This window comes from Phyllostomus discolor, chromosome 1 (assembly GCF_004126475.2).
Source record: "Phyllostomus discolor isolate MPI-MPIP mPhyDis1 chromosome 1, mPhyDis1.pri.v3, whole genome shotgun sequence".
Lineage (NCBI taxonomy): Eukaryota > Metazoa > Chordata > Mammalia > Chiroptera > Phyllostomidae > Phyllostomus > Phyllostomus discolor.
In genome coordinates this window covers 94,564,210-94,579,004 of record NC_040903.2, presented here as the reverse complement: position 1 = coordinate 94,579,004, position 14,795 = coordinate 94,564,210, and the positions used below count along the sequence as shown (strand labels likewise).

General features: G+C 36.0%; 1 protein-coding gene across 8 annotated transcripts in view; it reads left to right on the top strand.

The window, feature by feature from the left end:
* PDLIM5 (PDZ and LIM domain 5) overlaps positions 1-14,795 on the top strand; it is a 218,492-nt gene that overhangs the window by 77,852 nt on the left and 125,845 nt on the right. The window lies entirely within an intron of this gene.

The following is a 14,795-nucleotide window of genomic DNA, read 5'->3' as shown; positions in this document are numbered from 1 at the left end:
GGTTTATAAGGATGGGAGCTGTCATTTACCAGGTGGTTATGGAAAGTTTTAAACGTCTTCTTTTTAGTGATTAGAAAAGTGTTTCTACTCTATTCAATTTGGAAAATACCCTTTTTCCCTGCAAAGCATCTCATAGTCTTTAATAAATTATCTTGTGTATTGTAAGTATTTAAGGGGGAATGATATTAAGTGGTGCCTTCCAAATGTATTTGGCTATGGAAGCTTTTTTTTTTTTTGGAGTCACTCCTGGACTATTAAAAGCATATGTGAGGTCTGTTTGGAAAAAGTCCAGCCATTGTTAATATAAAGAGAATGGTTTGCGTAACACCGATATAATCTGGCAACCAAGGAGAGTGGACTGGAATGCGAATGTGTGAACAATGATGACTTCACTGTACTAGTCACTGGGGGTGATAGTAGATGCCGTTGAATGAGCATGTGTACTGTGTGGCTGTCACATTCAAAATGACTGAGTAGAGCAACGAATCTTCATCAAACTTTGCATTTAGCTTGAACATTCCTCCATGGAAACTATTTGGATGATTCAGAAGGCTGAAGCTATGGGCAACTGGTGATTGGGAACTTCATCATGACAACACGCCCACTCATACATCACGTGTTGTGTAGAGTTTTTTGACTAAACATCAAATCACCCAGGTGACTCAGCTCCCTATAGCCCAGATGTGGTGTCCTGTGACTTCTGGGTTTTCCCAAAACTAAAACTATGAAAGAGAAGAGATTTCAGACCATCAATGAGATTCAGGAATCTCATTGAATGATGTCCTCATCAATGAGGACAGGGCAGCTGATGGTGATTGGGAGAACTGTGTGAGGTTTCAAGGCGCTTACTTTGAAGGGGACTGAGGCATCACTGTCCTATGTACAATGTTTCTTGTGTCTTGTGTCTTCTTCAACAAATGTGTCTATTTTTTTTTTTCTATCACATGGCTGGATGCCTTCTGGATAGACATCGTATACAGGATAAATTATATGTACTTGTCTGCTGGAGTATCGATTTGGTCTTAAAGTGAATAGTAAAATTTTTTATGAATTTAGACTTACAGATTTGTTTTGATGACTTGTGATTTTTTTTTTAGCTAGTTCCTTCTTTTTTCTTTTGGGAAAAATTCCTTTCATTGGACTGTTAAATCAAAGGTTGTATGTATTTAAATTTCGATAACTATTAGCTGTACATTTTAATTTCTATAAAAGTAATCAATGTGAAAAATAACCTTGCTAAAAAGTTCTTATTTGATAGTATCCTTTCTGCTCATGAATGAAAGTACTCATTTTTATTTATGGGCATTTTTTTTACTAACCATGCTTTTGAAATGGAACCAAGAAGTTAAGCTTAACTTGCATGAGGTATCAGCAAAACAAAATAAATACAGGCGATGGGCTGGTTTTAAAATTCCAAAGCTGAAAGTTTACATAGGATATAAGCTTTTTTTCTTGGGCTTTGTATCATTTCTTTTATGCTAGGCTACTTGTTTTCACATTGTGCTCCCTATTCTATGACCTGGGACCCAGTATTTTATTTTCTATTGAAACCAATTTTAGATCCCATAAGAGTAGATGAAAACCAGAGGTTAGTCTATATGAATACATTTACTATTTGAGTAATCTGGTATTGCCTCTAATAAAGATTCTTTTTAACTACTTAAATACAAAGTCTGACAAACCTAATAAACTTTGGGAGATACTCCTTAATCTTGTCTTTATAATTCTGAATAATTGTATTCAGGGACCCAAAATATGAGAGACAATTTTTGAGTCCTGTTGTTATTCATTGTAATTCTTAAGTTTTTAAATGCTTCTTGGGTTAGGTAATGTCAGCCTGAAAAGTGATTTGCATTCAAGGAAATACATTGTATAATATTAACATTGCTACTGAAGAAATACATTTTGCATTTTAAGGAAAAAAATAAAACTTTGCAGAGTATGTTCAATTCTCCTCTTAAAGACTTCCTAGGGCTATTCTCCTCTTAAAAGTTCTCTTTCTTTCTCATACAAATACAAATATTTTTTCTTCTTCTTTCTGAATTTGAACAACAGCATCTTTAATTGGCCTCCAGACACCTTACCTTCTTTATCCCACCTATCATCAACCAAATTGCTCTACACTCTCCTTCCCAACTGAGCTATTGAGAGAAGTAATTTTTCTATGTGATTCTTCATAAACATGTAGTTTTCTTCATGATATTCCTTTACAGACTTGACTTAGTCTGTTTTCCCTAAAAGCTGAACCTGAGGTGGGATTCATTTGCAAGTGATATGTTAAAGGGAGTGAGTGAAGCAGGATGGGGAAGAGGAAACAGAGATGATCAAGGATGTGGTTTCAGGGGGTGTCTAGCCTCAGTTTGATCCAGGAGGGAACTTGGGAACAAAATTGTACCATAGACCATAGGGTCTCCCTGTGCTGAGGTGAGGGAACTGGGTTTTACATTTTGCTCCTCTGCATTTATTACTGTTTGGCCACCAGCTGTCCTAGAAATGTGTGAGTGTGTGTATGTGTGTGTGCACACATGCATAGGAGAGCTAGGAGGTAGCTGCTGTTGCTTCCATAGAAAGTTGCTGGTGTGAACATTAGCAGTAATGAAGTGAACCCCTCGGGGTGAGTGTATCAAACCAGTAGAAGGGTTCCAGAGGACTCAGGCTGGGCACCAACAGCATGTTCTGTGAGATTCCATCTAGATGTGAGTCTTCTGCTCAGAGCATTAGGCTTTTTGTGATGTAGGCCCACTCCAATTGCCCTCCCCTGAACATCACTACTCAAAAGGGAATACCATCTTTCCATTTAAGATAGGTTTCTTACTGTTCATCACATGGCCTTATGTTCTCAGTTCACCTACCTACCTCTTCACTGCTAATACATGCCTCCACATACACAAACTCTATCAAATTCATCATCAACCCATAGTCTTTTCTTACTATTGTAGCTTACTCATTCTTTTGTCTCTGAACTCCTAAGACAAGTTTGTGCTATTTCGTTCAGTATTTAAATATATACTAGAAATAAAAAAGCAGATTCCATGAGTTTACAAATAAACCTAATTAGTTAATACCGAATCTGCCTATGTAATTGACTAATTACTTCATGCATATTAGTTTTGTTTCTCCAGTCAGACTTCTTGAAAGCAATGACCATGTTTTTTGTACTACTTGTATGTGACATCTTGTACAGTTTTGTGTTTTTAGTGTCTAATAAAGAGTTTATGGGTACCAGCATTATTTCCCAAACTTGAAACCATTTATTTATTCCACAAATGTTTTTTGAGCTCTTGCTAAGTGCCAGGCATTGTTACAGATGTTGGGGACACAGCAGTGAACAGAACAGATAAAAATCCTTCCCTCATAGTGGTGACTTTTTATTGAGCAGATGCAGACAAGAAGTAGAAATGTATAGTAGTAGATCACATGGAGATAAGTGCAATGGGGGAGAAAGTACATAAGGGATATAGGGAAAGCTGGGGCAGGGAACTGCAATTGAAAATAAAGTGGTCAGGAAAGCCTTGGTGAGGAGGGTCCTAAGTGTCCCAAGCAGAGGGAAGAGCCCGTGCACTGACTCTGTCAGGGAGGCCAGTGTGCCTGGAGCAGAGCAAGTGAAGGCAGACTGGTAAGCAGTGCAGTCAGAGAGATAGGAGGAAATGGTAGAGGTGGGACAGAACTTGTGGGGCTTATGGGTCACTGTAATGTTTGTAATCAGATTTCATTTTTCCTGGACCTATAACAAATTGTGAGAAAGACTTGGAGAATTATAGCTGTTTGCCCAGATCTACCTCAGGGTTTGGGAGAGGAATGACTTCATTATTGGAAAGGGGGGCTCAAAGAAGGAGCAGACTAAGCCTCTCCCCAGTCTAGATAGTGGCAGCTGTGCCTTTTCCTATAGAAATACTGGCTGATTATCACTTCTGCAGAGTTTCTGCTCATTTCCACCCGAGAACCCTCAGGGGAAGAATATAAGAGAAAATTCATTTTGTTTTTTTAAATGAACATTACCAGCAATTTTGTTGCATGAATTTTTTTTTGCATTAAGTATTATTATATATCTGTCATTGAAAAAATAATTAAGTGATTACTAGAGGAAAAAAGAGTGGGGGGAGGTTGAAGAGGATAAAGAGGGGATAAATGGTGATAGAAGGAGACTTGACTTAGGGTGGTGAACACACAATACAATATACAGATGATATATTATTACAGTTGTACACCTGTAACAAATGTATTTTTATTAATCAATGTCAGCCCAATAAATTCAATAAATTTAGGAAAAAAAAGTCTTTAGGCACAACCTTAGCATCCTAAGGTAGGATTTAAGAGGGAAAAAGTAAAATAAAGGTGCTTCGTTAGGAGCATTTAGTAACAATTTTTATTTCTACCTAGTTGATTTGGGGGTATGTAATAAACCAAACACATTACCTCTCTTTGATAGCCTAAAAGAGTAAGACTTGACACACTAGAATCTGGCTATCTAATGAATATAGAGGTGTAGAAGAAAATTACTTTCTGAAGCTTTGATGTCTAACAACTCTATTAACTATATTAGAGTTGGAGTCTATGAGTAAGATTTTATTGCCTTTATTTCAGTAATTCTCTGCATTACAGATAAATTTGCTACTAACTTACTGTATGAATTGGGGCAAGTTGCAAAACTTCTGGGCCTTAATTTTCTCAACTGTAAAATGAGGTCATGGGTGATTTCTAACTTCCTTTAAATTGGAGTTCTTGTTCTGGTTTTTTAGCTGTAAAATGATAAGTTCCCTAGAGCTTGGTATTAGATCAAACTAACTTAAATTTGCTTATTTTGGCTGAGGGCATTAGGAAATTGGACTTTCTTCATTGGAGTTATCTTAAACTGTGCCAGGTTAGCTAAATGACTGTACTACTCTGCTGACTTTAAGATGAAAGGTAGGTTACATGGGTATTCAAACAACAATTAATCATTAAAAATACTGTATATATTTGTCCTTATTTTATACTTTTTAATTAGTTGGAATCCCAGATAATGCATTTTCTAATATTTCTTGTTTTTTATATTTTGGTAGTGGCACATCTCTGTTTTGATTTTGTGCCTTAGACTTTATTTACTGTATAACTTGATATGATTAGAAGTGAAAGATCCAGAAGGATTGAGTTTTGAAAAATAGTGATGTGCTTTCTGTATGTCTCCCTCTTCTTCCCTATCCTTCAGAAAATAACAGTGAACAATTGTCAGAAGTCCAGTAACTTCTACTAATGAATGACAGATTGGAATAATTTCATAGGCACACTAAGTTACAAGAAAAAAGAAAAAGTAGCTGTTGTACCAGTCTGAAGTTATTAACCATCTTTTGTTTTATTTTAATGATTGCATTCCATTCTATTACTGTTAGCTGTATGGATTCAACTCTGCCGTTTCTTTCACTAATAGCATAGAGGCCAGACTTAAGAAAGCATTCTTTTTTTTTTAAATTAAAGTTTTCAGTTATATCTGGGATGTTTCAGTTCATGCAGATTTAAAGATGTTTAGTTCAGTTATCTTTTCTTTGAATTGGAGTCACCTGTTATCCCATTTCAGGTTACTTTTTCCCATTGATGTTTCAAATGCTTTTCTAATGTCTGCTCTGCAATTTAGGTTTTACGGTTTTTGTTTGCTTGGTGTTTTTTTTTTTTTTTTTTGGCCTTGGTTTTAGTTTTGGTTTTTAATTTTTAGGTTGGAGGGTGACTATTTTTCAGTATGACTAAATTTGTTTGCATCCTTCTCCCATCATTAAAACTGGAAGTGCTGCTTAGGGAAAAGGAAGAAGACAAGCACACATTGACATGTCTTTTGTTCAAGACTTCCACATATATCATTTAATTCTTGTATGAAGCCATTGAGGAAGGAGGTAACATGCCCATTTTTTGTGAGTACTTATGGCTTTGAAAATTTATGTTGCTTGTCTAACAAATCCAGGTGAACACAAAGCCTATGCCCTCTGTACTTTCTCTGTGTAGCAAGGGACTTAGTTACTATAGTCTCTTAATAAAATTTGATAAGATAGGATAGTAATACAGTTGGGGTAACTCTTCCATTCTTGTCCTTGTAAGCAATAACATTTCTGTCTAAAACATACTTTTCATGTTCAGCCTTACCTTTCAGTACTCTATAATAAATATTACACCTAAATTATTTTCTCTGTGCTTCATAGAACCTATATATTAGAATTTTTTAAAAAAAAGAGATTTAATAGGCTTGTGGGCCACTAGGTGGAACATTCATTTGGATAATGACTTGTGTGTATCGTTGCCTGACCTTTATCAGAATGTCATCTTTTATTTTTCCCTGTCAAGTTTATAAGCCTATTGATTATATTTGCTAATTTATTTCTATACTAAAGTTTAAAGACTAATTTTTTTAGTAGGCTTCTATCTGTGTGTTCCATGAATAATTAAGTATTCAGGAAGTTTAAGAAATATGTTTTTAGAACTTTTTGCTCAATGTGACACTCTGGAAAAGAGACTGTCAGTCAACAAATCAATCAGCAGATGTAGAAGTAGTTCTCTTATATTGTTTTTTCTTCAGTTCCACATGGATAAAAATTGTTGAAAATGAACTTGAAGGCTCAAACTAGTTTGTTTCTTTTGATAGTCTATAGCAATCTGAAAATAAGTTTGGCAAACATGGGTTGGCAGGGTGTTTTGTTTGTTTTTTTGCATTCTGAAATTTTTCCTTTTGAACTTTACATCTTGAAAGTGTTTGATTATTTAACATAAAAATCTTATTCCTCTGAAGGAAAAATTATTTTAATGTATTGTAGAATCTTGGGAAAACAATCATAGGAAATAATATATTTCAGGACCTATTTAATTTTAAAGCTTAATTGTAAAACTTTAACATGTGCAGTGTTTTATATGCGCAGAATTTTTAAACAAGACCATGAAATGGAAATATAAAGAAGGAGAATGTTAATAACTCTGGCTTTGAAATTAGGCAAACTTCATGCAAACCTTAATTCTACCACTTCCTAGCTATGTGATCTTAGGCAAGTTATGTAACTGAATTTCAGTTAGCCATTTGTAAATGAGCATAGTCTTAACTGCCTTCTAGGGCTATTATAACGATAAAATGAAATAGCACATGTAAAAAACCTAGGACATAATAGAGATAAGTTTTCTCTCCTTTCTTCTTCTCCTCTCCTCATGAGTATTAACATAGTTCCCATTGTAAAGGTGCTTCTAGGAGATCATATTTATTTTGATAGTGAACAAATGGGTGTGACTGGAGGAAATAGAAAATGAGAGGGCAATCTGGTAACTAGTTATCTGAGGAAGTCAGAAAGATGATGATGCAAGTGTTAGAAGAAAGGAGTGATTTTGATCATATAATTGTAATTAAAGCTTTTAAAAAGAGTGGATACAAACATACCTACTGCTTGCTAAGTACTGCTCTGGTTCAAAGTTATTATCTTAGCCAATGATTTATGGCAGCAAAAGAGAAACCAGGACACACCTAATTTTGTTTGTTCTGTTGATTCCTCTTGTTCTTAGAGAAACAATGAAGATGTAATTCTCTTTTGCTGTGGGTTAAGTTAGAAAAAAAAGATTTTTTTCTCTCACTCTTCCATCCAAATTCATGTCTATTCCCTTAATTCCCTGAGTATCATTACAATCAGGATAGAATATTAACTTTTGGACTGTGCTTTTAATAATACTTTTAGAAATAATTTTCTTTTTGAGTTGAAAAGTCTCATAATATTCCAAATTTATAAGAATTGGACTTTACCTCTAGATTTACCTTGTGACTAGCAGTCATAAAGGGTAGATTTAAGGGGAATGATTTATGATTTCTGCCATTTAGGAATTTCTCTCTATTCATTGGCATTAGAAGAGACAGAACATACTACAGGAGTTCAAAAAGAGGATAAGATTCCATTTGAATAGAAATGATTCCTGGAGGTGCTGAAATTTGGGCTAAACTTTGAAAAATGAGGAGGATATTTCAGATGGAGAAATATCCCCTGAGGTAGTTTGGAGGTGGCCAATCCCCTGGTATATGTTGGGATAAGCATGTTGACCATTGGAAATTGAGATAAGAATAAAAGGAAAGTTAAGTTAGAATAGTGGTTTGCAGGGTCTTAGACACTGAGGTATTACAAGTTTTGGTCAGAAAAGTAACATTTTTAGGGTATTTAGTGAGCTGCTTTGGAAGGAGATAAAGAAACACCAGAGACAGGATGACTGGTCTGGCAAGTATTGCAGTGACTTGGCCAAGTGCCGGCTTGAAGTGGAAAACGGGAAAAGCAAAAAATTAGAACTTGTGAACAGTAATTCTAAAAGCCACAATAATGGCATTGGTATGAGGAAAGAGGGAAGAGCCAAAGGTTGCTTGGGTTTTTAGCTCCTAGACCCAGGCTCTGCTCTTTCACTTCCCCTTGCTCTTCTACTCACTAGAGTCTGGCATCTCCTCTTGTTATGTCACTGCAACTACTTCACACTTGGATGTTTCACAGATTCTTCAAACTCAACAAGGTCAGAACTGAGCTCAACACCTTGTCTCACCAATTTGCACCTCCTGCTGAATTTATCTTGGTGAATGGTCCACCAGCCGCCCTATTACCAAGATCAGAAAGACTCATTCCTTGCCTGAACCTCCCATGTTCATCTCTAACCACCTGTTACGTAGCATTTGTTTGTCTTAAAAACAGAATGTGAATAGAATAGAATTAATTAGCATGACCTCAGGGTGTGATGGTGGAAAGAGATACAGTTCCTCATCATACTGCTTGTATCTTAAGCAAAAATGTTTAGGATCCATTTGTTAGCATCTACTAATCGAACACTTGCTGAACAGATCCCTGGGGATAGAAGGAAGTCCTCACTCCTGCCTTCAAGGAGCTCACAGTGTGAATGCCTGGTTAACCTGAAATAAAGATCCCTCCCTTTTTTAAATGTCAAATATTTCTTGGACAAGCTCTTCTCTCACCACATAAATAATTGTATTTTTTGTAACTGCGGATTTTATAAGTATTGTAAAAGTTTTAAATGAAGAGGAAGATTTTTACACTTGTGTACAGGAACCCACATTTGTTTTTAAAAATCTCAGTCTATACTTGATTTAATCAGACTTTTAAACAGTGTTTGGTACACAGGTGAATTTGTGGATCACTTGTGAAAAGTTACAACTCTGTGCCAGTTACCTGCTTCAAGTGCGGTTTACTGATTGGGAACCACTGGCCAAGAAACATTTTAAGCCACCTGAAAGTAGGCAAGGAAACAGAGACATCCATCCACAGGGAAGGCAAAGCTGAGGAGAGACAGCCTGAGGGTGTGGAGGGAAAGCAGACTGCAGTGACAGCAGGACAGCTGAAGGAATAGAGTAACATGAGAAGATTCTCCTGGTCATGTCTGCTTAATAGATTAAAAGGACCATGATTCCACAGCACTGGATTATACCAAGTTAACCTTCATTACCATTTCAAAAAAGAAAAAGAGCTGAATTTCAGAGATTTAGTGAGAAGCATGCAATATGTCCTTGTATGAAAAGGAACAGCTGGTAAGATGTATTATGAACACCAATTAAGTAGCAAGAAGATTATGCCCGACTCTTGAAGGGCAGGACAAATGTTCTATTTATTACATTCTCTAGTGCCTATCACTGTGGTTTGGACATAGAAGATACTCAGTAAATATTTATTGCCTTGAGTTGTAGAAAATTTAAAAAGACATTTCTGATACTTTTACTTGATAAATTTAGAAATAATTCACAAGAAGTTTAATTAGTGAAATAAAGTGAAAAACTGGTCATTCTTATGTATTTAATGGCAGCAGGCTCCTTGGACTTCCAAATAAAAATTTTTGTCCATAGCATCTAGAGAATTTGAAAGGATTGAAATTCAAGTCATTCCCAACTGTTTCCACTGGCTGTTGTTGCTATTAAGGGTTTCAGAGACTGAAATAGCAGAGGCTTTATATGACTTCAAAAGTAAATGGGAGAGGCTGGCTGTGTCAAGTACATGAGCGACAGAGTTTTTACACTGTTAAACTTTGCAACTTCTTTTTCTTTAATGCATTTTGAAGTCTACATTTTCATAGAAAACCCACTTTATAAATGTGTTTTTAAATGATACTAGTCCCAGTAATTTCTTTTACCAGCCATGAACAGTCTTTCTCTGAAATTTAAATGGATATGAAAAATAGTCTTTCATTCATCTATTTTGTGTGTGTATGAATTTTAGTTTTTTGAGTAATACAGAAAGACTTCATTTCTGCATTACAATAAAAGTCTGTGATAATCCTGAATTCAGTGAATTCTCTTACAATTAAGTCTGCCTTTATCTTGACTGTTTTGACTAAAGTGTATAGCACTATTTTCCTGTGTAATTCATCCTGTTAGAGTGAACACAAGGGACTTTCCAGATTATTTTGTTTTACCAGAATTATGTTATATAGACTGTGCTTTGAAATAATGGATTATTTATTAGTGCAGAATGTTTTTTTTTTAAATCCTGAGAATGTGTTTGGTTACCAAATTATTCTTAAAACTAAGAAAAATATTTTTGTATTTGAAAAATAAACTAGTTAGCTGCTTTGTCAAAGTAGTATTTTAATCTCTTTGACACCCTAAATTATAAAGCAATATGTCTTTTTCCATATTTCATAAATTCTCTAATGTTTGTATAGATTGCATTTTTTTAATGAGAAGCCTATTCTCCCTGGTGAGGCAAAGAATTATCCCCAAGGAGTCAAAGTGAATTGTTCCTTTACTGAACTTTGCTCTGATGTTTTTGATTTTTGCATTCAGGTCTTGTTGTTGTTGTATAATGTATACAGTGAAATTTTAGTAATTGCATAAAAGAGTTCCTTTTTATTTCTTCAAAGAAATTTACATTGATTATAAAAATACTCCTATTTCCAAGAACTTTAGATAACAGTTTTTCTTCTGAGTTTTCTAGTGGGAAGTATTAACAGTTGCTAGGAAAGCAATTTTTGTCTTGTGTCTTAGTACACACAGTAGGAATTTGGTAAGCAAAGCATTAAAGGAAAAGAAACTATCATTTTAAATTTCTACTCTAACAAGTTACTGAGCTAGGAACTTTATATACTTTAGTCACTTAATCTTCATAGCAGATACTATCTCCCCACTTTATGGAGAGGTCAGAGTACTTCAGAGCTACACAACTTGTAAGTAGGTGAACTAGAATTCAAGCTTGGGTTTGTTTCTCTCCTAACATAATAATTTTTCTACAAATCACATTGTTCCTTTAAATAAAGGAATTAAAGAATATTTTTATTGTATAGTCATTTTAATGCCTGTTGTCTAAAAGTTCATTTTGCTCTTCCAAATACACCACAGTAAGAATTTTTGCTGTTAAATTTGTTCCATAGGAGACAGAACAAGAGGTGGTTATGGAGACATTTATTTGATATTCCATTCGTTTCAAATGCCATGGAAAATACTAGCAAGAAGGCAGTGCTTTTTGAAAAGTTTGCAGTTTTAAAAGTTCACAAAATATTCCATTAGTAATATTACCTCATTAATTCCTTTAGCAGCGCCAACGTATGCATTCTCTGGGCAAATTAAAGCAGCTTTAATAGTAACTTCATCTGTGAAACAGTTTTGCAGTTGAATTGATATGCATGGCTAAATTCAAGTATTGAGAACAGACTTCATAGGTTCATATCATTTTAGAGTTTGAAGCAACTGCATTCATCTACCAATAGAACTCTTAGTCCATCTACACCATTTGTCTGTATTTATACTTGGAAATTTCTTTTTGATCTGTGTAAAAAAATACTGACAGTGGCATCTCTGTGACAGTAGTGATGCTGGGATTGGAGTTGTGCAGCAGAGGAGGAAAGGAGGAACAAAGAGATGTCAGCTTATCGGTTTATGAACCTTCTCACACTACATACCTGTTCCCTGCAATACTCTTTTCCATCTTTCTTGTGATCTAATCAAAACCGGAAAAGTTTTGCCTGTCACTACCAGAACCAATATGCAGAGACAGGAATTGAATCTTAATGGGCACTTTATTCAGATGGCTGACGATCTGAGAAGATGGCGGGCTATGCACTGTCTTACATTTCCTTTTAAGCCAGCCTTTTCTATAAGAAGGAAAAAGTGTAGGTAAGGGATTTGGAATTCAGGAAAGAGGTTAATCAGATAAAAGCTGCAGTCCAGCATTTTCACTAACATCCTTTCATCCACTGACCAGTGATTTTCTATCTGGGTCCTATGTCCTGTGTCCTGGGTGATTTTCTTTATCTGTGTCCTGGGCAGCGGACTGTCTTTCCCTCTAACATAGTAGCTCAGATACCATCTTGATTGCTTATGGTCTCTTCCGGAGCACAAAGGTGAGTCACTTGTGGCCTCCTGGAGTCAGGTTGGGTTATACCTTCAGTTCCTGAAACAATAGCTTTTTACATGCATTAACTCCTAGTCTTATTAACTATTACATTAAACTAAAATTTTCTAACTCTTGAGTTCCCTTATCATCCCCACTGTTAGTTTTAAAATAACTTATTTGTATGAGGTTAGTTTTATATGGAAGTACTCATTTTGCTGTTGAGCATGTATCTTAGCATTAGACCGTCTGGTAGGGGGCTTAGGAATACACTTAATTGCAGGTCCACATAAGGGGGCACATTTTATGCAACAACAAGCTATGGTACTGAAAAAGAAATGACAAGAATAAAAATAACAAATGCCTCTTGAAGACCAGTGATGCTAGGTAGCCAGGAGGTTAGTTTAGAAAACTCAATGACATAGAATCCCTCTCTTTGTTTTATATTGTACACTGCATCATTTACTTGCTTTACTTTATGCTCTATGAGCTATAAATTATCAGTCAGGTTGAAACAGCAGAGTCCTTTAAATTCTTTTTTTAAAATTATATTTCATTGATTATTCTATTACAGTTGTCTTAATTTTTCCCCTTTTGCCCCTCTCCACCCAGCACCCCCCACTCCCTCAGGCAATCCCCACACATTGTTCATGTCCATGGGTCATAAGTATACTTTGTTTGGCTACTCCATTTCCTGTACTATACATCCCCTTGGCTATTCTGTAACTACCTATTTGTACTTAACCTCCTCGCCTCTTTACTCATTCTCCCGTGCCTTCTCTCATCTGGCAACCTTCTGGTAACTAGCTCTCTTGCTTTGAAGTTCTTCACATCAATGATTATGTTTTAAAAGGAGGTACTCTATAGCTATGTGGTTCTCCAATACTGCTTCTCTAACTTGTTCTAGTTCTTGACTGATGGCACTGATGGCTTGTGAGGTAGCATTAAAAGCTTTTGCCATAGCACCAGCCAATCTACTTATTTTTACATTCGAATAGGTTACCATGGCTGGCCTTACAAATATAGTTAAAGACTATATTCAGCAAGGTTAAAAAGGTGTAAATCACTGTTACAATCAGGTGCAGGGGAGAGTTCCCATCCAGCCCTGGTGGGGTGGGGCTTCTGAGGCATGAACACCGTCAGTCTTCCTAGACAGCATGTTCTCCCAGGACTGTTTGCCGGAACACAGGAATAAGTAGTCCTTTCACATATTAGAAACCACCCTGCAGGCAATTTAATGTGAGCAAAAGTCTAAGTAAGATACATTGGTGGTGGTACAGTTTATCTTCACATCTGCTGAAAGCACAAAACAGTTTTTAGTACAGTTGACAAAAGCTGCACACTCTGTAGCTGGGGCTACATTAGTGACCTTTAAGGAAAACATTTCCCTGTCCTTTAGAGTTGCCACAGGTCCCCAATTATAAATATCAGAATAGGTCATTTCCTTATTGACATTTTTAAACACAGTATAATTTTGAAGGCTTTCCAAGCAATTACAAACCACGTACACAATATGAAGTGAAATTTGTTCAACATAAGTTCCCCCTGCCAGACAAGAGTCATAAATATTTAGAACATTTTTTTTGGCTAAATATACCCAAATATTTTCATCTTTTTTGAAAGGAATAAGTACAAAAAGTAATGAGAAGAACATAAGTAATTGTTTTCAAAGATGACTTCAAGGTCTTCTTGTGGTTTGGTTCCTCCTGTGCTTTCTTTACTCTGGTATGATGAATCCAAAGTTTTATTCCTGTTAATTTTACCACAGTACATCCCAAGGCCCAGTCCACTTCTACTTTAGTTGGCTCTCTGGAGATTCTGTCTTCAGGTCTTGAGTAGCACCTTGTCTCCAGGCTCAAAGGGATGTAGCAAACCTGTGGGGAGAGGTCTGTAATATAAGCAATGTCATTAATTACAGGTAAGGGCTGACTTAAATGTTGTACATATATCTTTACCTTCACTTCTTGATCTATATACATATCTCCCACCCCAGTCATAGCCTGAACTGGTTGCCCAGGCACAGTTTTATAAGGACTCAGTTGAATCCAACTTCAAGGAGCCACCCTTATCCTGAGCAGGGAATTAGGGAAAGTTTGATCCCAATGGAGATGAATTTCTTGACACAGCTTGGCTATATTTTTGTTCAAGGTGTGATTCATCTTTTTTACCTTCCCAGAGGCTTGAGGTCTGTATGCCATGTGGAGTCTCCACTTGATTCTTAAAAATTGACTAACCTATGTAATTTCTGAAACAAATGCAGCTCCATTATTGTTCATATGCTGCTGGGGAGGCCAAAGGGAGGGATTATTTCCTTCAGTAAGTCTTTCTCTGCCTCGAGGATTTCTCCATTCCAACAGGATAGGCTTCTACCCATCCTGAAAAGGTGTCAACAAAAACTAGCAAATATTTCCACCCTTGGACCATTGGCATCTAGGTAAAGTCTATTTGCCAGTCCTCAAGTGAGCTCTGTTCTTGGTATTGCTTTCCTTCTTT